At 38.7% G+C, this 26,776-nt stretch overlaps 1 protein-coding gene across 20 annotated transcripts in view; it reads right to left on the bottom strand.

The window, feature by feature from the left end:
- Positions 1 to 26,776, bottom strand: part of VTI1A (vesicle transport through interaction with t-SNAREs 1A) — a 424,543-nt gene that overhangs the window by 189,452 nt on the left and 208,315 nt on the right. For 2 of the 20 annotated variants that reach the window (XR_014249268.1, XR_014249269.1), the window contains exon 9: positions 3,385 to 9,310. The exons of the other annotated variants lie outside the window; for them this stretch is intronic. The gene's annotated coding sequence lies outside the window, so the exon portion shown is untranslated. The remainder of the gene's footprint in view (positions 1 to 3,384; positions 9,311 to 26,776) is intronic. 20 annotated transcript variants of the gene reach the window in all.

The following is a 26,776-nucleotide window of genomic DNA, read 5'->3' as shown; positions in this document are numbered from 1 at the left end:
GTTGTGCTGGAAAGCAGTACACTTATTAGGACCCTTCATTTGTAGAACTGTTGAATCTTAAGTTTGCATGGGACATTAGAAATCATGTTGTGTTATCCGTAATTAACTTTTAAATACTTCCATATATATAGTGTGACATATATGTGTGCACTGGTTTTAATCCATACCATAGGGCAGTGATTTTATGACTGAAGTGGCCTAACGGGAATACACTGTTTAGTTCACATCTAAAAGACTAATGAAATGCCATATTCCAGAAGCAGCTACTAAAGTGTGGCGGCTATCTTTATCTTATTAATTAGTTACTCTTAATTAGCATAACAATAATTATTAATGAGGACATCAGAAATGGTACTGAAGCTATGCGGACAGGCTAGAAACATGGTCATCGCACTCCCAGCCTGCGTGGGAAGGGTATCTGCATCTAGTGACCCCAACTGCCTATTTCCCCTGGACTGGAGCCCTCGACTCAGGATTCTGACTCAGTCCTGTGTCTATCTACTTAAAGGAGGAGTCGGTCACCTGACTTTGACTAGAAGGTTAGCCATATCCTCTTTCTAGAATATTCTCACATCAAACTTGAGGGAACTTTTCCTGCAAGTTGCTGTCAATGCACTCTCCTATCAGGACAGAGGACAGGAGCTTCGTGGGCCCACAGGACAGGTGGAGGGCTGTTCCTGTGCCTGCTTGCACGTGTTTCTAGGTGTGGTAGAGTTCCATCTGAAATTTGCCTTCAACATATTACTTGGGAAGCAGGTATAGACCTCCACCACCTCCAAGGCATCTGTCTCCAACTGCAGCCACGATCTACCCAGAAGAAACTGGTAATTCTGAAAGGCCAAATTTGCTGGGCAGATCTTAGCTAAACTAGCTCTCACAGAGAGGTTAAGTGATTTGCCCAAGATCACACAGCTAGTTGGTGGCAGAACTGAGTTTAGAATGTAGTGCTTCTTGTTACCATCTTCCCAGGCAACCAGTGATTCTTGACCAGGTTTACTCATCCCGATTATCTGCAGAACTTTTTAAAAATGCACAAGCTCAGGTCCAGCTTAGGAGATTGTGATTCTGGAGGGGAGCTGTGGTAGTGACCCAGGTATCTACATTTTTAAAAATTTTGCACAGGTGCCTCTGATATACACACATATAATTGAGAATCACTGGACTAGACCATGATACTAATAAGTACCATCTACCGTACATTTTCTCTGGGCCTGGCCCTGTGCTAGGTGCTTGACATGCTCTGTATTATTTCATTTTTACCATAAACCATTGAATAAGGTATCCGCAGCATTTTACAGGTGAAGAAACTCATGCTGAGAGAAGTTAAGTAACCTGTCCAAAGTGACAGCCTATAAATAGCAAGACTGAGATTCCAACCCAGTTTTGCCTTTCTCTATAAATCTGCTCTTAGCCATGATCCCCTGCTACATACCGTGGGACAAGATGCTGCTTAGAATTTCTAAGGCAGGGGTCACGAACTACAGGTGAGAGGTGGACAATGTAAATGATCAAAATGGGTCAAATAGTAACTGGAGTGAGCTGGAGACCACGTGCCCCTCTGAAAGGTTTTGAGTTTTAACTGCTGGCAGCTATTTTGAATGTTTTAAGAGTAACTCTGCAGAGCAACTGGAACTCTCATATATTGCTAGGGGAATACAAAATAGTTTAGCCACTTTGGAACCAGTTTGGCAGGTCCTTATAAAATTAAACATATACAAACCATATGAGCCAGCAATCTTACCCCTAGATATTTACTCAAGAGAAATGAAAACCTACGAAAAGGTGTGTGCACAAATGTTCATAGCACCATTACCTGTAGTAGCTCTAAACTGGAAGCAACCTACATGTTCATAAAACTGGTGAATGATAAATAAATTGTAGCATATCTTACTATGAAATATTACTCAGCAATTAAAAGGAATGAAATACTAGTACACACAACAACATGGACGAATTTCAAAATCTCTATGTTCAGTGAAAGAAGTCCTACACAAAAGACCATGTGCTGTATAATTCCATTTACATGAAATTCTAGAAAAGGCAAAACTAGTAGCAGAAAGCAGATCAGTGTCTGCCTGGGACAGGGATGGAGGAGGGGAATGAGTGCAAAGGGACTGGAGGCAACTTTTTAGAGAGAGAACTGGTCTCTGTCCTGATGTGTTGTGGTGGTTACGTCATTGCATCCCATGACCAAAATTCATCAAATCTACATTTAAAATGTGTGAATTTTATTATATGTAAATAATATCTCAATTTTAAAAACAAACTAAAACTGTGCAGACTGGGAAAAAAAAAAAGTACTGCAAGCCGCTTATGGCCCCCAGAGTTCCAGTTTCAACCTCTGGTCTCAGTAGAGAGGTTCCATTTTAGCTGCCCCAGAGGAAATACAAAAGATGACAAGTCATCCATCATCTTGGGCTCGGGAAAAATGGGGAAGTTTGTGTTCATCCCCCTTCTTCCATCGCTCTCCTCCTGCCTCAGGTGCAAAATGCTCCCATGCTGCCCCCTGGCTGTTCAGCACCTCCTACCACGGCACACCTCATTCTTCTGAAGCGGCTCCAAAACCACCCTTGCGGTCAGCCCTCCTCTCAGCCTCCTGTATTCTAGGCCGTCCCTCAGAGCTCTGTGCAAGGCGGGGACAAACTTCACCCGGTTAACACATCACCAAGCAGGTGCCATGATCGATGCTGATTAAATTATCAAGTACTGCCATTTGACAAAGACAATGTGTGAAGCCTTAATCCAAGTTCAATTATTGCCTTTCAGTCTATTAGGGAATACTTGGGGGGAAATGCAGCTATTTCTGGAACCCACCACATTGATCTCCTCCACAGGGTGACCTGCCTGCTTTGTTTATACATACACTTTGTCATCAATATTATCATGAAACACCTTAAAATTAATACATGCAAAGGATCTGTGTGGATACATCTCAGTACCCAAATATCAAAACTCAGTGCTCTTAACCATTAGGCGGTGGAAGCCTGAGACACATGAGAGTCAGTCCTTCAATTTTCTAGAAAACTAATGAATGCCAACCACATGCTGCTTGGCTTTCCTGAACCTCTATCAATGCCATAATAACTTGATTAAAAAAGAAAAGACTAAATACAATATCAAACCCACCATGTATAGTAGTGCAAGCTATCATGTTAAGTTAAAAAGGAAAAGGCAGAACTTGAAATTGTAGTAAAGCCACATAAATAAAAATTCAACATTTAAAGACAGAAAAAAATGAGGAAAAGATCACTGTACGTGTGTTATGAGTAATTTCTTTTCTTTTAAAAAATGTTCCCTTTTGCTCTGACAACAAACACTATTTGTGTAATAAATATGAATCACAAATCACACAGACTAGATCACCAGGCAGGACGTTGTGCTTACCTGTCACCCACCCACCAGTTACCATCTGTGTTGACTGCTCACACTTCCTTCTCCTTACAGATTTGAAAGCCCATGGGATTTGGCAGTACCCTGCCAGGTACCTGAAATTATTTCATCAACACTTTAGTCATGCTGCTGAGGACAGCCACTCCTTCCAAAGCTGTCCGCTAAGCATTTGTATTTGCAAATGGAAGTAAAGCCAGAGAACTTGATTAACAAGGCAGGTGTGCACCTAGAAAGAACCCCAGTGCTGAGAGGGAACTTTCATTCAAGCAACTTTTAGAAAGTGATATCTTGACAAGGCACATGGTTAATACATTATTCTTCCCCAAAGCAAAACTGGGTTAAAAATTTCAGGTCCTATGAAAGCAAAATTGTTGGGGAAAAAAAAAAAAAGGAGGTAGTAGTAGGCTAGGCCCAGGTCAGTTTCAGTCAATGTTGTGGAGTTTGATTCCAGGCCACCCAGGCTCTCTGATTGGTGGCCTCCTAAAATCCTCCAGGATCTAGCTCCCCTCCTGCCCCATACCAACCTATTCTCAGATTATGTCACATGCAGCAGAGCTGAGACAACAGGTTATAGAGAGTCCGCACAGCATCTGAAGAGACAGCAAAGTCTAATGATTAAGAGGACAAACTCTAAAGGAAACATTCTGGGCAATGGCTCAGAATGATAATTTTGATGGCATGGTGCCCCGAAAGAAAAATCCCACCTTTTGGTGGAGGTCTATTCTGCCTACACACATAGCCACCTGTACTTGTAACACCTTTCAGGATCCTTAGAAAAACACCATGAAACCGGTGATGTTCAAGAGGAAATAAGAACTTGCAAAAAGAAACATAGCAACGGGCTACCTGAAAACAATGAAAGAACTTGGTCCTTTAATAAGGTTCATTCTGCCCAGAGTACATAGTAGGTGCTCAATAAAAGAATAATAATGACAAGAAAAAGTGGACCCTAGATTTTCAGGCCTCTATCACTCAGTCAAGCTTTTGTCTCTCCAGTGGGGGGTAAAGCTGGGAGGGAGATGACAGTTGTGCATAACTGCAAGTGTGCTGTGAGCTGACCCAATCTACTGTTAGAATGGGAGCCTCAGAAAACGAAAGGCAAAAATCGTAGAGCTGATAACAAAGAGCTGATCTGAATTATCTGCTATGCCTGCCTTGAAAGATGCTACTTCCCTCTTGTTTGTGCTGCTTTCTTGGTCTGGAATCTCTTAACTTTGCCTGGGTAAATCTCACCCCTCTTTCAAGGGCCACTACAAATGCTGTGTCATCCACGAAACTCATCCTGACTCCTCCAAGCTGGCAATAGTCTCCACTCCAAACTGTGCATGAGGTTTCTGATCACCATCCATCTTGAGGCAGTGCTTCTTCTGCAAGAAGACTCATTGGCAAGAGTCATCCTCCATCCTTATATACCCAGCAAAGTTCCTTGCACATATTTGCGGAGTGAATTACCATTTTCCTAATAAATGCTTCCAGCAAGGAGCATTAATAGAGGAAGTTGGCTCCTGTTGGTAAGTCATTGTTATTGTTGGAGAGCAGACTTTTTCCCAGGAGGGACAGAGAAGGGAAATGGGGAGTATGGAAATGTTGTAAGGATGCCTGGCCTACAGTAGATGGGCTTGTATGAGGCGGTCATGATGTGAAGCACAGGCAGACATGCCTCGTTTTCCAGATGTATCAGTGGACTCCATCAATGAATATCGATGCCACGGCTGACCCTGCCAGGCAGTATCTGGAATGACCCCCTAAATCCAGCCTCACTATGTTACTTAGAGGGACACTTAAACCTCAAAGAAGATTCATCTAAAGAAACTGGCACATGGGATTTCATTTTCCCTAAGGCTTACATGCCTTGTGTCAGTAAGTAATCAATAATTAAACAGTAACAGTTAAAACAAGACCACCCAGGCATACAGGCTCAAGGGTTGAGCTATAGAAATGGTTTATATGGTCCCCTTATGTAGGGCAATTTTAAAGATCACCCACAGTTTCCGGTTTAAAATGGTGCCTGCTTGATGGCTCCTGATGCTGCATCTATCAAAGTGACCATTAAATTGAAATGAAAAAATAAAAGATGACGATAATTTACGACACCAAAACTGACATCACAAATTGCCAGAACCTGGAAGGATTTTCTACGGCTACAAAAAATGAATTGGGCTGAAAAATGTAAAGCAGTAGTCCATCTCTCCCAAAGTCTGCTACTAGGTAAAAGATGTGAGTTCTGTTACAACTAGAAACCAAGTATCTGCCTCTCTTATGAGTGGATGCTGCCACTTAGGAGGCATGTGGACTGCTGCAGTCACTCCTCCTTTTCCACACTCCTCATCTTATTTCTTTTCTATAGCCAGTAAGAAATGACAGTTCCCAGGAAAACAATAAATCAATACTGGGTAGTGATAGGCAAGGAAGGTATGGTGAATCCTGGGAAGTGTGGTCTTCATAAGTAAAGTGTGTTTGCATGCAGTGGTGGAGGGTAAACATGTGAAGGAGATGACAGTTGTACACACAAGGGTTGGACATTTTTCATGCCAGAGTCAAGGAGTGGGGGAAGGAAGAAGCCCCATTTCCTTCCCATGAAGACAGTCTGGAGACAGAGGGCTATCTCTCGACAGAGTTGATCATATAAAGTTGCCATCCATTTGCAGATCCAAGAAGAGGTTTTAAAAACTAACCAAACCAAATAAAAATGCAAAACAACATGAAGACAGTGCCAAAAAAGATCCTATAGAACAAAGAAAAGGAAATGACATCCTAAAGATTCAGAGGAAGAACGCAATTCTGAAAATTATGTGATAAAGAAACCTATACATGTTTTTGAAGATTGTTTGGAATCTTCAATAAAAACAGTAAGAGTATATATAGCCTTTATAAAGTGAAAGGCAGAAAACTGTAAAGTAAAACCTGTGATATTTAAAAAAGATAAAAGGGTAAAAGATGAAGTGATGGGTGAGATAAAGAAGAGATTTCATAGAACCAGCAGTGGAATTAATATTTACAGAGAAAAATACTGGAATGAAATATGCTACCTTTCACCAATGTGATTTTGGTGCTACCTTTCGTCAGTGTAATTATGGACTACTTTCCTCCTATTTTTTGATACTTGTTTCTCTTCTTTCTTTCTTTCTTTTTTTTTTTTTTTACAAAATACGAAGTTTGTTAAAACTTTCATTAGAAAAATTTTTAACTAGGAAAAATATAATCATGAAGATGTGGAAATTTAGAAATACATTTAAGATACAATATTAAGTGAGAAGAGCAATATAACATTATACATGGATCATGACGGAAAGACTAGAGGGAAATACTTGTATCAACAGAGTAGCTTGTTTCAAGGAAGAGGGATTAAAACAACTTTTTTCTTTTAAAATTTTTCTTTAATATTTCTATTTTATGTTTTATAGCAAAAGTTGATTTAAAAAGAATGTCCCCCAAATAAAATGTTAGTCATATCCTCAATGTGGTGGCATTACAGAAAAAAAAAATCTTTCTGATGCCAGCAAGTACTTTCAATGCACAGTTTCCCAAAGACTATTCAGGTTCATTTTCATGTTCCAACCAATTACTATTACTACAATTTAGGCTAAGTCCCTGGAGGGCAGGGCCTTTTACTGTCTTATACTCTATGCCCAGCACTTAGCCTAGTGTTTAGAAAATTGCAAGTGCTCATGAAATATACGGTGAATGAACAAATGAATAGCAGAAGGGAAGACTACTCCATCTTATATAGGTACAGCCATGGGTAAAAAGATTATTTGCATTCATTCAGTTTTTATGGCATCTCCAATGTTAAAAACTGCAAGGATGCTTTGCTTCCAGAATTCTCATCATTCATCATAGATTGCATGCTCCATGGAAATCCAGTCGGAGCCAAAACCTGGTGCCATATTTTTATTTCTCTTTTTCCATTTCAAAAGAAAAAGCTGTAGTTAATTCTAATTTTCCTGCGGGCAGAGGGAAAGGGAACTTTTTATGTGTGTGAAAGAATGGCACACCCCCAGCCACCTGAGGACAGTTCCTCCCAGGAACACCTGTGTGCTCCAATTGAAGCTTGTCCAAATTGAGTCCTGGGGATCAGGAGCTTGCTCTTCAAATGTCCCACCATTCTACAATATTTATTCCCCACCTGTCTGATGGCCATGATAGCTTGGGAATGCTCCAGCCAGGGAAAGCTGTTTCTTGGCCCTGACATGGCAGAGCTAACAGCAGCTAATGTTCACCTAGAATCTGGTCTGAATCCAGTTGCCCCAGAGTTAAAAAAAAAAAAAGCCTCTTCTTTTCCTTTTCAGTCTACCAGCCTCAGCAAAAATTCTTAAGGAGGGGGAGGTAAATAATTTTTCATCCTCAGACCAATATGTTGCAAAAGTAAGTTATATCTTTCACTCTGCCTCTTAAATCTGATTTTTGGGTTTTCCACTCCTAGTCATATTAAATAGTTGTCCAATCCTAAAAATGAGGATTGGTAAATTAATTTCTCCAACATGCGAATTATCAAAATCCAGGAGGTAAAAATGCAATAAAAACGATCTTAAACACATAATTTAACATGCAATTCAGGGAAGGAAAAAGATGCCCACATTAAACTCCAATTGTAATAGTGAAATAATGTTTTATTTAAAAAATTCTAGCCATAAGAAAACTGTACATTTGAAAAGCTTACATAAAGCCTTATAAAATAGGAGACCTTTTATCTCCTCTAGATCCATGAGCCAGAAAATACTTTATCTATGCAATTTCAAGGCACATAAAAACCCCAGTGAATAAATAAAATGTTCTTGTTTTCTTTATACAGAAGCTTTAAAAATTATCCATATAAATAGCTTGGCCTTGAACAGACAGATTAAAAGATCTAAAGGCTATGGCTTCAGATCACATACACAGAACAGAAAATAAATGCTTTTCTTTATTGGCTGGGCAAGTTTGCTACTAACTAAACCTCCATAAACGCATTTGACGAGAAAGATTTAACTGGAATATACGAAAAAATTCAGTGTTTTAAAGTGATACACTTATCAACTAATTAACGTGCCACAATACAATAGTTCATGTACTCTGCCAACATTCTTTGCGTCTATTCACCAATCACACGTATAGAAGGTATAGTTAATATGCAGTATAATTTCAAAGACTATAAAATTTTATAAATACATAATTTTAGTCAAGGGTATGAAAGTTCTCAGTATCTTTCTAAAATTGGGGTAAATAAAATGTGTGAAAAGGTTTTTCATATTTGTTTATAATTAGAACTACTGAGGTGACTTCAAGCCTTTCTTACTTATTTGAAGAAAATCTTAAACTCCACTGCAATTAAAAAAAAATTCTCAAGAAGACTTTGGATCATATTTACTTTATAAGCAGATGCAGTTACAAGTTGTTAACTTCCTATATAACCTCAACACAGCTGTGGCCAAATAGATGTTTCTAACACATCCTCCTGCCCCCAATTCAAATTCTGCTGCTGGAAGTTATTACCTTGAGGCTGCCATAAAAAGGGAAGCGGCGTTACCCCATGTGTGGCTTAAGAATCAGGCAGTAACTTTCAGGCCAGGTACCTGCCATCTCCTCTATAAAGTCTTACCTGACCGTGGGCCCCAGGGATTTTTTTCTTCTTGTTCCCGCTTACCATTTGATCTCTCACTGATCATACAGCACAAGTTACTATGTATTGTTGTTTCTTAAAAATATTAAGGTACCTAGGAGTAGAGTTCTGAGTTTGTTGAATCTCTGATGACTAACGGATTCCCTTTGACACAGTAAACATTAAATATTTGCTGTTGAAGAAGATGCTGCTGAGGACATTGCTGTGAAGAGGCTGCTAAATACATGGTTTCCGAGGCTAATACCAGGGTGTTGGTCCAACTTTGCTCCATCTTGGTGGAATGACCTTGGGCAAGACTCAACTTTTGTAGGTCTCAATTATCTATAACATAAGGATAATAATGACGATACCAAATCACAGACTTCTTATGAAGGTTACATTAAATGAAATAATATATGTGAAAGTGCCTTACAAACTATAAGGCCCTATATATATTTTACTTGTTCTGACTGTCTTTAAGGACTTAATTTTGATAAATGATCTGATTTCCCAAAGAAAGCATCCCTGAAAAGTTTCTTGTTAAACTTTGTAGAAAATTCAAAATAAGTGTTTCTTGTAGACCAAATACATTTCAAATAAGCCAGAATATCAAAGTAATTAAGTGGTTTTTAGCTAAGACATTGTACACAGTTTTGTGACAATATCTCACTTCTCAACTTTTTTGGAGTTGGTTGTGGAATATTTAGAAAATTTTATGGAAAATTCTCAGAATGATGCACATACACACATACACAAATATTTTCAGGAAACTCCAGTGGTTCAGAGACTCTGTGAAACCCACCCCAGGAGAGGGACCACTGCCTTACGCCCTGAGACAGAGAGCATGGTTTTATGAAAGTACTTGGGGACCTGATTCAGACACCTTTGACTGATTTGAGAATTAAAAAGCTGATAGGTTTTTAATTTTTCATCATGAAATCATTAAGATATCAGTAGATGGAAAGTAAAGTGGCTTTTTCCTATGTAAACTATAATTGTATAAGAAACTATGCTGTTCTTTCATAATTCTAAGCCTCTTCAATGTTCTTTTAAAATTTTTCATAAAATTTACCATTGTTGCATTTTTCCCGTTGATATTCATACTTCAGTTCCAAAGCTCTTCACATAATTTTACAAAAGAAGCCACTAACTTTTTAAATAGGATATTGAGGTTAAAAAAAGAAAACGCCTCCTGTCATTTCAGCTACTACCTTGTCAAAAAATGTTAGAGATAATTAAAAAAAAAGAAAAGAAAACAACTTCAATTAATACTAGTAAGGTGGCCAACTTTTGCAGTTTAAGAAATATTTTAATTACACTTCTGGATATTGAATATCTTTCTTTATAAACAGTGTTTTCTTTCTTTTTTGTTGAATGCATGAATGCAAAGAATTCTTTCTTAATACCTAGATGACAAAAAAATCTAAAGATGTACACAGTTGTTTCTTATTATGGCTTCCCTAGAAAACATTTCTGGGAAAGCACAATTCCCAGCCACTTACTTTGTTTACAACAGACAAAACTGCTTGTGTGGTATAAATAGGAGTCTGTCCTTAAATGCTGCTGAAAAATGAAATACAACCATGAACGGGGAGCTATTTCCTGCCCCCAAGGTGGCTTAAAAAAAAAATCTTAGCTACTTTAGGAACAGCACCAAAGCATAAATAATAATTACCAATTGCCACACAATAAAAGACTAATTTTACAAAAAAAAAAAAAAAGAAAAGAAAAAGAAAAAAGAAAGAAAGAAAGAAAGAAAGAAAAAAAAAAGTGGCTACATATTCCAGAGATGCCCTCAGAATTGTCAGCATTAGAAGGTTTTCTTATCCTGCAAGATTATGAAACCCCTTTTTGTCCTCCTGCATTTGCGATGTATATCTATAACTCGTTCTTGTTTGTGCAGATAAGCCTCGCCTTGTCTCCCTAACTGCACTTTCAAAAGAAGATTCACAGTTGTTTGACTTTTGATCTAGGGAGCAGCTAGCTCGACCACCTGCACTGTGCACGAGCTGTTACTGAGCTCGCTTTGTCCCATCTTATAACACAGTAAGCCTTTTAAAATTGATGTGTGAATACACTAATTTACAATGTGAGCGTTCAAACAAAAAAAATATGGCGGCGGCAGCGGTGGTAGTGGCGGCAGCAGTGGCAGCAGAAGAGGAAGGGGGAGACTGGTGAAGCGGGAAGCCCGGACACGTGCTTTATAAAGTTCAGATACCGTTCCCTGCCTCCGGTATTTAATGAAACAGATGGCCAAAGGCCTCCCTCAGCTTACCGTGGAGCAGACAGTGGTGTAACGGTGTGCGGGCATGGAACTGTAAAATGTTGTTTGGTGATGGTATATGTTAATAAATAGCCCTTTACAAGGGGGGTCGAGGGCTCCATTACTTGTTTATAAGGAAGGCCTAGGGCTCCCTGCTTCCAGTTAAGAGCTCAAGGTTGCATTCAAAGGAAGTGTTGATGGTGAAGGTGACGTGCACCCTTCGTATTCTACATTGCGTTAAAGGATGGCATGTTTCCTGGGAAAAAAAGGGAAAATCATAAAAGAAAGGTAATTCGTGAATTAGCTCAAACTGTGGCTCACAACCAAGGAAAATATAAGATGTTTTCCCATTGTGATTAAATAATGGACAAAAATATTCTGTTATTGTTAAGTTACTTATTTTATCTTTGAAAGAACATGTTTACATTGCAGCCAAGGGGTTTCAACTAAATTACATCCAAGAACCTAGACAGCAGCTTTGAAACTGTTCTTAGCCATTCTTCCAAAGACCATTCATTGACCAGGCCCAGGCCGGGGGAGCTTGGCGCCGGGGGAGCTTGGCCCCGTGCTAAATGCAATGAAGCTCCTGACCACCAGTGGCTTACATTCCAGACCTGAGGACCCTTAAGACAACTGGTCGCAGAGAAACTCCTCATTCTCCTCAGGGCAGGGATCTGACACGAGAAATGTCACCCCCTCCCAGTAACCAGTCTATCAAGGCCTGTCTCAGCAGCATGAAAGGCTATGCTTGACCTCAACTAAAGGTTACTTTCATTTTATCTAACACCGTGGGCCCTCTGATTGTGTCTCCTGCTTTGCTTTCAGGTAGGACATTTTCCACCTGTCTGGATATCTGCACAGGCATTTGTTGACAGTCCATGCTTTGGGGGGAGTAAAGTGATTCCTGGCTTTGTTTTCTCTTTTACTTGGATATCCTCCCCTATTTATTTCAGCTGGTTGCACAATATTGTGGGGACCCATATAAAGTCCCTTGGGGGATGAGGGAGGGGATAAAAAAGGTCTAGAAGAAAATGAAGACTTGGTCGTTAATAACTAACTACAATGTACACAATGCAAAGCAGAAGATGTTATTAGAGTCTTGTGAGAAATACAAACTACCCTGAAGGATCGGAGCAAAGACAGTTTGTTTCTGGCTGGGAGACTGATGAAGGCTTGATGAAGAGAGGGGTAGTTCACCTGAGAGCCAGAGTAGGGGTAAAAGTTCACCTGAAACATTCTGAAGATAACATCTGTTGTTTTTGCCCACCCAGGATTTATTCCCCTTTTTAGCAAAAGCCTTGGATTTTTCTGAGGTAACTGCTCTCAGTCCGTGTGTCCATCCGCTGCATGAGGTTCCAGGTCTAAAACATCAGATCCCAGATTAATGGGATTTTACGCAACCAGAGCCACCCAGAACCAATAAGACTCCATGCTATGACTTTTCGGGGGAACAAAATGGCTAGATTCAATAGGTGTCACTGAAAGGGCTGGCAATAGCTTTGTCTCCACAAGGAGAAACCCTGATGAAGGATGGAACCACATATAAGAAAGCTGAGATGAGAGATGGACGGAGCAACACCCAGCTGTGATGACCCTTAGATTGTTTGAACCCTTAGACTCCACTATGTTTGAAGTTGCTTCTGCCCTTGAACTATCTAGTTACATGTGACAGTTATTTCCTTCTTTTGTTTACAGCCAGTCGGATCTGGGTTTCTGTCACTTGCATCCAGAAGATTCCTGACTAACACAGGTAAGAAAAGGAGAATATTCCAGGTAAAAGTATGAGAAAAAGCAAAGGTACAGAATTAGTGAAAAGTGAAGGTGGGCTTTGGAGATGGGAAGTAGTTAATTTTAGTAGGGACAAAGGGTCTATCCAGAGGGAGTAGCAGCAAATAAGGCTAGAATACTCACTGGAAGGCCTTGGGGATTAGACTGAGGAGGACACATGTCAGCAGGCAATGGGGAACCTCGGGAGGTTTCTAAGCAGGAAGGAAACAGTACTAGTTTTGCACTTTGGAAGATAAATTGGCCAGTAATATTTAGAAGGGCATACAAGGGGAAGAAGAGTCAGAGACCAACTAGGAGGCTCCCCTCCCTAAATTGTCCAGTGAGAGGAAGGACTCTCATTTGGGAAGGACTGAGCTTGAAGGATCTCTCTGCTCTTGGCAGCACTTGAGTACTCTGGGGCATTTCAAGCTGTGTTGCTGAGTGGGGGTCACAGAGTAGAGAGGGAGAGTGGTGGCACCACTACAGGGACATAAGGAAAGGATGGGATTTTATTATTATTATTATTAATTTTAGATTTTATAAAAATTACTAGGGAAATCTTGGAATGAAAAATGAATGAAAAAAAGAAAATTTAAAAACATCCGTTTAAAATTCATCAGCCTCAAGAAATTAATTAACATTTTGATTTTAGTCTTTGCTCCCAGGCTTTATTATTATTATTTTTTTAAGCAACGATGACGATAATATCCAACATTTCAACATTTATTGAAACTTTATTATGTACCAGACACTTCTGTGTGTACTTTGCATGTATGGACTCACTTAACCCTCATAAGAATTTATGAGGTAGGGACTATTGTCATCTCCACTTTACAGACAGGGAAACTGAGGTATAGAGAGTGAGATTCTTGCCAAAAGTTAATAGCTAGAAAGTGGCAGAACCAGCGTGACTCCAGAGCCTACCTCTTACTCACTAAACCATATGCCTCTTGATAAATATACAGAAATTTCATTGTGAATAATCAAACAAAACTGGGATTGTTTTCTCCAATGAGGATAAGGCTCCAGGTGATACAAAATTATACATAAAAATAAAATTTGATAATAATGATACTTGTCAAGCACTGGAGGTAAGGAAGACGCTAGACTCACCCCCACACGTTGCTGTTGGTTCTGATTAATGTCACACAGTCTAGGCTCAAAAATAAAGTGATTCTAAAGGACTCTTTAAAAACACGCTCAAAGGGGACTCCACTGGTACACAGCAGCTTCCATGTCTACACAAACCAGACCCAGTACCTTCAGCCGATCCCAAATAGTGGGATGTAGTAAGGATTTGTTCATTGTTTTCAAGAACCATCCAGAATGGTTGTCTGACTCTCTGTGAGGCTACTAATTCTCCATAGAAGAAGGGTAACAGTCCAGCACAGTAGGAAAAACAGTCTCTGGAGGCAGACCGCTTCTACAGAGCTGGATAATATTTAACAGAAGTTCCTTATTTCTTAAAATGGGAGTAATGGTATCTGCCTTACAGAGATATCATGAAGATGAAACAAGATAATGTATAGCAAGTGTCTAGAACAGTGACTGCTACCTAGGGGGTATCGGTGAGTGCACACGTAGCAGTGGTTTTTGTAATTAAAAGATAGAGTGTGGTGTAGAATAATGGCTCCTAAAATTCTGAATTTCCCAGACCAGTAAACTGTGGGGAAAGGGGGGAAGGTGGGAAAACTGATTGCTAATGTTCAGTCCTTCCAAGGATTTCCTTTTCCATTTGCTGTGACAATCAACTATTTTAAGGAAATAGTTGACTACCACAATTATTTTACAGAAGAAATGGAATCATGACAAAGAGAGCAGATAACAGTAACAATCTGCATAATGAAAACTCACTAGTTTGTTTTAACTCTTCTCATTTCACTACTAGTTAGTGAAAACTGACTCTGAGAACCTTTGGTGTAGTGCATTCAAAAGAGACAGCTAGGGCTTCCCTGGTGGCGCAGTGGTTGGGAATCTACCTGCCAATGCAGGGGACACGGGTTCAAGCCCTGGTCCAGGAAGATCCCACATGCCGCGGAGCAACTAAGCCCGTGTGCCACAACTGCTGAGCCAGCACTCTAGAGCCCGTGAGCCACAACTACTGAGCCTGCGTACCACAACTGCTGAAGCCCGCGCACCTGGAGCCCATGCTCCGCAACAAGAGAAGCCACCACAGTGAGAGGCCCGCGCACTGCAACAAAGAGTAGCCCCCGCTCATCACAACTAGAGAAAGCCTGTGCACGGCAATGAAGACCCAACGCAGACAAAAATAAATAAATAAAATAAATTAAAGAAGATTGGTTCAAGATGGTGGAGTAGAAGGACGTGCTCTCACTCCCTCTTGCGAGAGCACTGGAATCACAACTAACTGCTGAACAATCATTGACAGGAAGACACTGGAACTCACCAAAAAAGATACCCCACATCCAAAGACAAGGGAGAAGCCACAATGAGGTGGCAGGAGGGGCACAATCACAATAAAATCAAATCCCATAACTGCTGGGTGGGTGACTCACAAACTGGAGAACACTTATACCACAGAAGTCCACCCACTGGAGTGAAGGTTCTGAGCCCCACGTCAGGCTTCCCAACCTGGGGGTCCGGCAACGGGAGGAGGAATTCCTAGAGAATCAGACTTTGAAGCCTAGTGGGATTTGATTGCAGGACTTTGACAGGACACGGGGAAACAGAGACTCCACTCTTGGAGGGCACACACAAAGTAGTGTGCGCAATGGGACCCAGGGGAAGGAGCAGTGACCCCACAGAGACTGAATCAGACCAACCTGCTAGTGTTGGAGGGTCTCCTGCAGAGGCAGGGGGTGTCTCTGTCTCACAGTGAGGACAAGGACACTGGCAGCAGAAGTTCTGGGAAGTACTCCTTGACGTGAGCCCTCCCCGAGTCCACCATTAGCCCCACCAAAGAGCCCGGGTAGGCTCCAGTGTTGGGTCGCCTCAGGCCAAACAAGCAACAGGGAGGGGACCCAGCCCCACCCATCAGTAGACAAGTGGATTAAAGTTTTACTGAGCTCTGCCCACCAAAGCAACAGCCAGCTCTACCCACCACCAGTCCCTCCCATCAGGAAACTTCCACAAGCCTCTTTGATAGCCTCATCCACCAGAGGGCAGATAGCAGAAGCAAGAAGAACTACAATCCTGCAGCCGGTGGAACAAAAACCACATTCACAGAAAGACAGACAAGATGAAAAGGCAGAGGGCTATGTACCAGATGAAGGAACAAGGTAAAACCCCAGGAAAAACAACTAAATGGAGTGGAGATAGGCAACCTTCCAGAAAAAGAATTCAGAATAATGATAGTGAAGATGACCCAGGACCTCAGAAAAAGAATGGAGGCAAAGATTGAGAAGATGCAAGAAATGTTTAACAAAGATCTAGAAGAATTAAAGAACAAACAAACAGAGCTGAACAATACAATAACTGAAATGAAAACTACACTAGAAGGAATCAATAGCAGAATAACTGAGGCAGAAGAACGGATAAGTGACCTGGAAGAATTCCTAGTGGAATTCACTGCTGCAGAACAGAATAAAGAAAAAAAGAATGAAAAGAAATGAAGACAGCCTAAGAGACCTCTGGGACAACATTAAACGCAACAACATTCGCATTATAGGGGTCCCAGAAGGAGAAGAGAGAGAGACAGGACCAGAGAAAATATCTGAAGAGATTATAGTCGAAAACTTCCCTAACATGGGAAAGGAAATAGCCACCCAAGTCCAGGAAGCGCAGAGAGTCCCAGGCAGGATAAACCCAAGGAGAAAAACTCTGAGACACGCAGTAATCAAAGTGGCAAAAATTAAAGACAAAGAAAAATTATTGAAAGCAGCAAGGGAAAAATGACATATAACATACAAGGGAAGTCTCATAAGGTTAACAGCTGATTTCTCAGCAGAAACTCTACAAGCCAGAAGGGAGTGGCATAATATACTTAAAGTGATGAAAGGGAAGAAACTACAACCAAGATTACTCTACCCAGCAAGGATCTCATTCAGATTCGATGGAGAAATCAAAAGCTTTACAGACAAGCAAAAGCTAAGAGAATTCAGCACCACCAAACCAGCTCTACAACAAATGCTAAAGGAACTTCTCAAAGTGGGAAACACAAGAGAAGAAAAGGACCTACAAAAACAAACCCAGAACAATTAAGAAAATGATAATAGGAACATACCTATCGATAATTACCTTAAACGTGAATGGATTAAATGCTCCAACCAAAAGACACAGGCTCGCTGAATGGAAACAAAAACAAGACCCATATATACGCTGTCTACAAGAGACCCACTTCAGACCTAGGGACACATACAGACTGAAAGTGAGAGGATGGAAAAAGATATTCCATGCAAATGGAAATCAAAAGAAAGCTGGAGTAGCAATACTCATATCAGGTAAAATAGACTTTAAAATAAAGAATGTTACAAGAGACAAGGAAGGACACTACATAATGATCAAGGGAACAATCCAAGAAGAAGATATAACAATTACAAATATATACGCACCCAACATAGGAGCACCTCAATCCATAAGGCAACTGCTAACAGCTATAAAAGAGGAAATTGACAGTAACACAATAATAGTCGGGGACATTAACACCTCACTTACACCAATGGACAGATCATCCAAAATGAAAATAAATAAGGAAACAGAAGCTTTAAATGACACAATAGACCAGATAGATTTAATTGATATGTATAGGACATTCTATCCAAAAACAGCAGATTACACTTTCTTCTCAAGTGTGCACGGAACATTCTCCAGGAAAGATCACATCTTGGGTCACAAATCAAGCCTCAGTATTTTTAAGAAAATTGAATCATACCAAGCATCTTTTCTGACCACAACACTATGAGATTAGAAATCAATTACAGGGAAAAAAACGTAAAAAGCACAAACACATGGAGGCTAAACAATACGTTACTAAATAACTAAGAGATCACTGAAGAAATCAAAGAGGAAATAAAAAAATACCTAGAGACAAACGACAATGAAAACAAGACAATCCAAAACCTATGGGATGTGGCAAAAGCAGTCCTAAGAGGGAAGTTTACAGCTATACAAGCGTACCTCAAGAAACAAGAAAAATCTCAAATAAACAATCTAACCTTACACCTAAAGGAACTAGAGAAAGAAAAACAAACAAAACCCAAAGTTAGCAGAAGGAAAGAAATCATCAAGCTCATAGCAGAAATAAATGAAATAGAAACAAAGAAAACAATAGCAAAGATCAATAAAACTAAAAGCTGGTTCTTTGAGAAGATAAACGAAATTGATAAACCATTAGCCACACTCATCAAGAAAAAAAGGGAGAGGACTCAAATCAATAAAATTAGAAATGAAAAAGAAGTTACAACAGACATCGCAAAAATACAAAGCATCCTAAGAGACTACTACAAGCAACTCTATGACAATAAAATGGACAACCTGGAAGAAATGGACAAATTCTTAGAAAGGTATAACCTTCCAAGACTGAACCAGGAAGAAACAGAAAATATGAACAGACCAATCACAAGTAACGAAACTGAAACTGTGATTAAAAATCTTCCAACAAACAGAAGTCCAGGACCAGATGGCTTCACAGGTGAATTCTATCAAACATTTAGAGAAGAGCTAACACCCATCCTTCTCAAACTCTTCCAAAAAATTGCAGAGGAAGGAGCACTCCCAAACTCATTCTATGAGGCCACCATCACCCTGATACCAAAACCAGACAAAGACACTACAAAAAAAGAAAATTACAGACCAATATCACTGATGAATATAGATGCAAAATTCCTTAACAAAATACTAGCAAACAGAATCCAGCAACACATTAAAAGGATCATACACCATGATCAGGTGGGATTTATCCCAAGGATGCAGGGATTCTTCAATATACGCAAATCAATCAATGTGATATACCATATTAACAAATTGAAGAATAAAAACCATATGATCGTCTCAATAGATGCAGAAAAAGCTTTTAACAAAATTCAACACTCATTTATGATAAAAACTCTCCAGAAAGTGGGCACAGAGGGAACCTACCTCAACATAATAAAGGCCATATACGACAAACCCACAGCAAACATCATTCTCAATGGTGAAAAACTGAAAGCATTTCCTCTAAGATCAGGAACAAGACAAGGATGTCCACTCTCACCACTATTATTCAACATAGTTTTGGAAGTCCTAGCCACAGCAATCAGAAGAAAAAGAAATAAAAGGAATACAAATTGGGAAAGAAGAAGTAAAACTGTCTAGAGCTAATCAGAAAACTACTAGAGCTAATCAATGAATTTGGTAAAGTTGCAGGATACAAAATTAATGCACAGAAATCTCTTGCATTCCTATACACTAATGATGAAAAATCTGAAAGAGAAATTAAGGAAACACTCTCATTTACCACTGCAACAAAAAGAATAAAATACCTAGGAATAAACCTACCTAGGGAGACAAAAGACCTGTATGCAGAAAACTATAAGACATTGATGAAAGAAATTAAAGATGATACCAACAGATGGAGGGGCTTCCCTGGTGGCGCAGTGGTTGAGAATCTGCCTGCTAATGCAGGGAACACGGGTTCGAGCCCTGGTCTGGGAAGATCCCACATGCCGCGGAGCAGCTGGGCCCGTGAGCCACAATTACTGAGCCTGCGCGTCTGGAGCCTGTGCTCCGCAATAAGAGAGGCCGCGATAGTGAGAGGCCCGCGCACCGCGATGAAGAGTGGTCCCCGCTTGCCACACACAACTAGAGAAAGCCCTCGCACAGAAACGAAGACCCAACACAGCCATAAATAAATAAATAAACAAATACTTAAAAAAAAAAAAAAAAACAGATGGAGAGATATACCATGTTCTTGGATTGGAAGAATCAATATTGTGAAAATGACTATACTACCCAAAGCAATCTACAGATTCAATGCAATCCTTATCAAATTACCAATGGCATTTTTTACGGAATTAGAACAAAAAACCTTAAAATTTGCATGGAGACACAAAAGACCCCGAATAGCCAAAGCAGTCGAGGGAAAAAAAAACGGAGCTGGAGGAATCAGACTCCCTGACTTCAGACTATACTACAAAGCTACAGTAATCAAGACAATATGGTACTGGCACAAAAACAGAAATACAGATCAATGCAACAAGATAGAAAGCCCAGAGACAAACCCACGCACCTATGGTCAACTAATCTATGACTAAGGAGGCAAGGATATACAATGCAGAAAAGACAGCCTCTTCAATAAGTGGTGCTGGGAAAACTGGACAGCTACATGTAAAAGAATGAAATTAGAACACTCCCTAACACCATACACAAAAATAAACTCAAAATGGATTAGAGACCTAAATGTAAGACCAGACACTATAAAACTCTTAGAGGAAAACTTAGGAAGAACACTCTTTGACATAAATCACAACAAGATCTTTTGTGATTCACCTCCTAGAGTAATGGAAATAAAAACAAAAATAAACAAATGGGACCTAATGAAACTTAAAAGCTTTTGCACAGCAAAGGAAACCATAAACAAGATGAAAAGACAATCCTCAAAATGGGAGAAAATATTTGCAAACGAATCAATGGAAAAAGGATTAATCTCCAAAACATGTAAACAGCTCATGCAGCTCAATATTAAAAAAACAAACAACCCAATCCAAAAATGGGCAGAAGACCTAAATAGACATTTCCCAAAGAAGACATACAGACGGCCACGAAGCACATGAAAAGCTGCTCAACATCACTATTATTAGAGAAATGCAAATCAAAACTACAATGAGGTATCACCTCACACAAGTTAGAATGGGCATCATCAGAAAATCTACAAACAACAAATGCTGGAGAGGGTGTAGAGAAAAGGGAACCCTCTTGCACTGTTGGTAGGAATGTAAATTGATACAGCCACTATGGAGAACAGTATGGAGGTTCCTTAAAAAACTAAAAATGGAACTACCATATGACCCAGCAATCCCACTACTGGGCATATACCCAGAGAAAACCATAATTCAAAAAGACACATGCACCCCAATGTTCACTGCAGCACTATTTACAATAACCAAGTCATGGAAGCAACCTAAATGCCCATCAACAGACGAATGGATAAAGAAGATGTGGTACATATATACAATGGAATATTACTCAGCCATAAAAAGGAACGAAATTGGGTCATTTGTAGAGGCGTGGATGGATCTAGAGACTGTCATACAGAGTGAAGTAAGTCAGAAAGAGAAAAACAAATATCATATATTAATGCATATATGTGGAATCTAGAAAATGGTACAGATGAACCGGTTTGCAGGGCAGAAATTGAGACACAGATGTAGAGAACAAACGTATGGACACCAAGCAGGGGAAGTCGGGGGGTGGCGGTGGTGGTGGGATGAATTGGGAGATTGGGATTGACATGTATACACTTATGTGTATAAAATGGATGACTAATGAGAGCCTGCAGTATAAAAAAATAAAATTAAAAATTTAAAATAAATAAATAAAATAAAATAAATTAAAAAAAAAGAGACAGCTAAGTTCATAGTCTAATTCTGTACACTTCTATGTATATGACTATGGATAGTTTACTTCACTAAGCATTGTTATTCTCACCTGTAAAATGGGGATATGATGCTTCCTCCACAGGGCTCTTAAGGATTAGATCTGATGTGTGTAAACTAAGGTTAGGGTCAGACACACACCTAAGGCAGCTGGTAGAGTTATCATTCATAGATAACTTTAGATGCTGTATTCGAATGTCTAACACAATATCAAAATTCTATGTGTAAAGTTACAAGAATGTTATTAAAAAGAAACATATATAAAGAAATCCAAAGCCGTTCTTTCATTTGGTAAAAACATCACCCATGTCAGCCTTGAAGGGGTCATAGGACGAAAGCAATGAGTCAAGTGTATGGTAATAAAGTTACTCACACAATAAGGACCAAGGTTTTTAAAAAATAATTTTCTCTTTGTAGCATTATTCTAAGCTTAGAACCTAAATCTGTTAAGTGTAAAGAATCTGCAACAAACTGAATCATTTTGTTCTGAAAGAATAAGCACTTGATTAAAAACTGAAGAATATCTTAGAGGTTAAGATTTTGCTGTACTAATTTCAAGGCAGGGCCCACCCATGTTCACAGCTAGTAAAAACAGGCCAAGAAAGACAAATGACATAAAGAGAGAAAAGCAAAAACCAGAAAAAAAGTGAAAAATATAAATGTAAGACACTTTGCAGTGCATAAAAATTGAGAGTAAATTCTCAAGGACATTTTTCTCACACGTCTTGAAAACTCTCTACTGCTGAATTTTCAGACATCATAATAAGAACAATTAAAATATAAAAAAATGTTTCCTGGGCAAAATGGGGGGGGCGGGGATGAATTTTTAAAGAAGATTAAAAGTCATAGCATATTTCTTTAAGAATAAGTTTGTTTAATAAAAAAATTACATATCTATTGCTTATAGAAATTGCATTGGTATTTCTGATATATTTACCCTTAGGAATCATTCTGACAGTACATTTAAGTTTTCCAGATGTTTTTACCTGTCTTCCTACCAAAGCAACAAAACCACGTTTAAAATGTAAAATGTGATAACAATGATAGGTGGCAGTTATTCCCCAGATGGGCTCAGAAGTAGCTCTAACAAAAATACATGTATTAAATAGTAAGGGGATGAAGTTATTCCAGTTATAAAATAAATAAGTCATGTGGATATAATATACAGCATGGAGAACATAATCAATAATATTATAATAATTTTGTATGGTGACAGATGGTAACTATATTTGTGGTAATCATTCTGTAATGTATAAAAATATTGAGTCACTACATAGTACACCTGAAACTAATATAATAAATCAATTATATTGCAATTAAAAAATGTATAAATAGTGGTAGCTGCATCAACTTCATTTAATCCCATCTGTTTTGTATATATTATAGATTAGTTACAAAACACCTCTCAACAGCTACCTATTTAAGAAAGTTACTACATACATGATGGAAGGATAAACAGAATTCACTTTTTCAAGGAAACGTTCTGCTATTGTGTGCGTAATTCTGCTATTCTGTATTGTGTGTGTGTGTGTGTGTGTGTGTGTGTGTAAATACTAATACTAGTAGCAAATATTGCTAGTGTGCACGAGAGAGAAAATTGATATTAAGATAATCATACAGAAAAGGTGTTTTAAAAAATGTTACATATGTCATTTCCTTTCATAAGCCTTTTGCCAGCATATACATGTGGTCAATGGGCCAACATAAACTTGTAACATGTCCTCCAAATTTATGTCAACAGAGATTTCAAATTATAACTCTGTTACATTTCTAAGGAATCCTTTAGATACTTTTAGAAACAAACATACAATTACTGATAAATTATTCACTCTTCAGAGGCAAAAAGAAAACAGAATCATGATGTCCTTTGTTTGCTGACTGAAAATCTTGAAAACTTCTGTTTTCATTTCCACTGCCTGCTGGTACTGTTTGATCTAATAAGACCTCCCAGTCAAATGTATAGGAAAAAATATACATACCAACATGCACGTACAGGCAAATATATATGGAGAGCAACATTGAAGCCTCTCAGTGCTACCTGAGGCACTTTAAAGACAACCCATTATGACAGTCGAATTTTGTGGAAGTCAATGAAAAATCCTTTTTTTTGACCCCCGTCATTGCATGAATGGTCATTTGTTTCATGACAATTTTCATTATTATCTGAACACCACTTCATTTCAAACTCTGTCTACAGAGTCAGGAAATGAACAGTTTGTCCCCAAGTAGCTCTTCATCTTATGTCAAGACAGCAGAAAAATTACTTTTCAGGAAATCAGCTATACCTGCATTCTGATGTCAAGTTTTACTAATATAATTTTGAATGGACTGGTTTTTTTCCTTTGTTTTCTTTCTTTTGGTGATATAGTACAGTTACATGAAGAACATTTATTTAGGTTGAATCAGTTGCTCTCTCACTAGATATGTCTCAATATTCTCTGCATAGTTTAGTTTCTTTCAAAACTTATGACTCCATAAGTCATCTTCTATTTCTCTATTTTTTTCAAACTTATTGGTTGTATAGCTACTGAAATCATATTTTCTATTGGTTCTTTGTTTTCCTGGCACCCTTTTTAATCATCAGTAAGGATTAATTGGACTTGTAGAATCTTCCATAGCTTCCTTGAAAATTAGATAATTTTATGAATTCCTACACCACTTTATATGCACATATTCTCTACTAGACTGAAGTACTCTGAAGGCAAGGATCCAAACTGATTTCATTTGAGGAGCCCCAAGTCCTTGTATTCAGGCATGAAATATTTACTGAGGAAGTGAATAAGGAGAAAAAAAGAAAAGAAGAAATAGACACAATAGACTAATCAATATTAGCAAAATGACTCAAATGAGGAACCATGATATACCATTCCTGTTCATTTTACAAATTTAAAAACAACCTAAGTTTAAAAAATTAAGAATAATCAGCAGTCTTTCTTTTAAATAAAATAATTCCTTGGTTCGGTATATTGTAGAATACTTAACTATCTTCGGTCATAAAGAATTTATCATATGAAAATAAATAAGCTTATGTTATATGCAGGTAAACACCTACCCTGAACAAAGAGGACATTCGTTTCTTGTATGCGTTTATACATTTATACAGATGGGCACACTGTTCAATATTGTAACTTTTCTTAAACCAGAAGCACCTGTTGACACATGATATAGCTGTGCAATTTTGGTAAGATAACGTGACTTCTCTTTCTGAAATAAAACCCCACCGGTGCTAGAAGGGAGTGCCATGCGAATGGGAGGGATGTAACCGGAAGCAAAATCAGAGCAGTAAATACAAGACTTCCTATTAGAAACATAAACCCTGGTTCCACTTTCTAGAGACTGTTTTTCCAGGGAATAATAAAAAATAATGAAGTGAAGAAGTTGGTAAAATATTTTTGCCTTTTCCCAAGTCCAAAATAAATTATATATCATGTGGGATAGTAATTAGAAACTAAACCAAAACCACCATCTACATTTGGTTCCCGAAGACTCAGTTTATAGCATTGATTAAAAGTACCTGGATACCTTGGCTGATACCAAGATCCCAGTTGTGCTTAGTGAAAAACACAGTCACCAATGTGCACGGGTGGACTTAAGAGTTTCCTTGGCTCAGACATAGCAAGGTGATGTCCATCTGGGGATTTTTATTTCTGTTCATACTCTAGACAGAGCCCAAAAGGAGATGAGTCAGTGATTGACTGAGTTTGCCTACAAAGAGAACCCCAAGAAGATTTCAGCAGAGTAATTTTCTTCTGTAGGCTTATGAAACAACCCTGTTAGTATGATTTTTCTAAAGAAAGCCCAGTCAAAGGTTACAGAAGTGGTTTGTGCTTCACCCTCTCTAAATGACTTGCAAACTTATTCAAACACAATATGAGGAGATGCGTTATTTGTTGAAATAACTGTCTGCAGTGTCCTGCACAAAAGGGTGAGGTACTTCAAGCAGAAACGTGGACAGAAATACGTTGGTTTAGAAACCCATAAATCCTTATTTGAATCTGCCAACCTGAAAGCCACATAGAGCCTGGATAAACTATTTTTCCTAAATGCTACAGCTGATTAAGCCATACCATTAAATGACAGCTGAACTTTAACATTAATATGATATTATTTAAATAACCACATGATTTTTTTTTACACTAAAAATGACGAATGATTTCTGGACAGCTCAACTGACATAAAGCGGGAGGACTCTTTAATGAGATTTGACAAAATGGAGACATATGCAGAATATTCGTTACAGCTCACATTGCAGGGGCCCTCCCAGGGAAGCAATAGAGAATTTTCCCCTTTTTTTCTTTTTTATTGTTTATATGCACTGAAGCATTCCTTTCAATCGCCACTTCTCTGTGGATTTTGAATTTTTCTAGGTCGTTTACATATTACCCCTAATCAGAGAATTTGGTGGTTTATGGTTTTGAATTGGGGACTGTGGGTGTAGGAAAAGGAGGGGCATGTGGAGTTGTGTCAGCATGGGTTGGAAGTGTCCCTGGAATTTAACCTTGCTCCTGATTAGCCTGACAGAGAAATCACATCGCTACATTGGCCTATAGAAGACTAAGTGACCATACCTTTGACTGATTCTTATGCAATCAATCTCTAACGCAGCAAACATACTTTTAGCAAATTATTATATATGGATACATGATCAGAGAAGACTTTACTTATTTTCAAATAGCTGTCACTATAGCATCAATGATAAACAAGATTCTCTTTTTAAAATTCCAATTAAGCTATTCTAGAGGTGATTCTCAACATTGCTCATTCATATTTCTATCCACAGTTCCAAACTGAAGGTTATGCTAGATGATAGTCTTATTTGGTAGATTCTGAATGCAATAATTCCATGCTGAATATACCTAAGTCAAAAATGACCCCAATTTTCGGAACAATGAAAACATTTCTCACTCCCCTCCAAAATTACAGAACGTAGACTATTACCTACATGCATTCATTTACTTTCACATACTCTCCCAAATATCTTCCGTCAATCAAAGGTTAGTTTCACATATAAAACATTAACATTTGCTTGCTCGCACATGTGACTTCACATTATTCAGATATTCTTTAAATTTAAAAAATCTTTTCTAAGTATACATAAAGTCAGAATGTTTCCCCAGACTCTCTTAAAAAAGAAATGAAAACAAAGCAACAGAGGGCAAAGCTAATACCAAGTGTGCTCCTGATACTGCAGGCCATCATTCCCTCTACAGCAAGGAGGCTATCAAAATAGAAAATAAAATCAGTCTG

The sequence above is a fragment of the Balaenoptera borealis genome (genome assembly GCF_965194805.1).
Source record: "Balaenoptera borealis genome assembly, chromosome: 10".
Taxonomy (NCBI): domain Eukaryota; kingdom Metazoa; phylum Chordata; class Mammalia; order Artiodactyla; family Balaenopteridae; genus Balaenoptera; species Balaenoptera borealis.
Note: the sequence above shows the minus strand (reverse complement) of the source record. Positions and strands in the feature narration are given on the sequence as shown.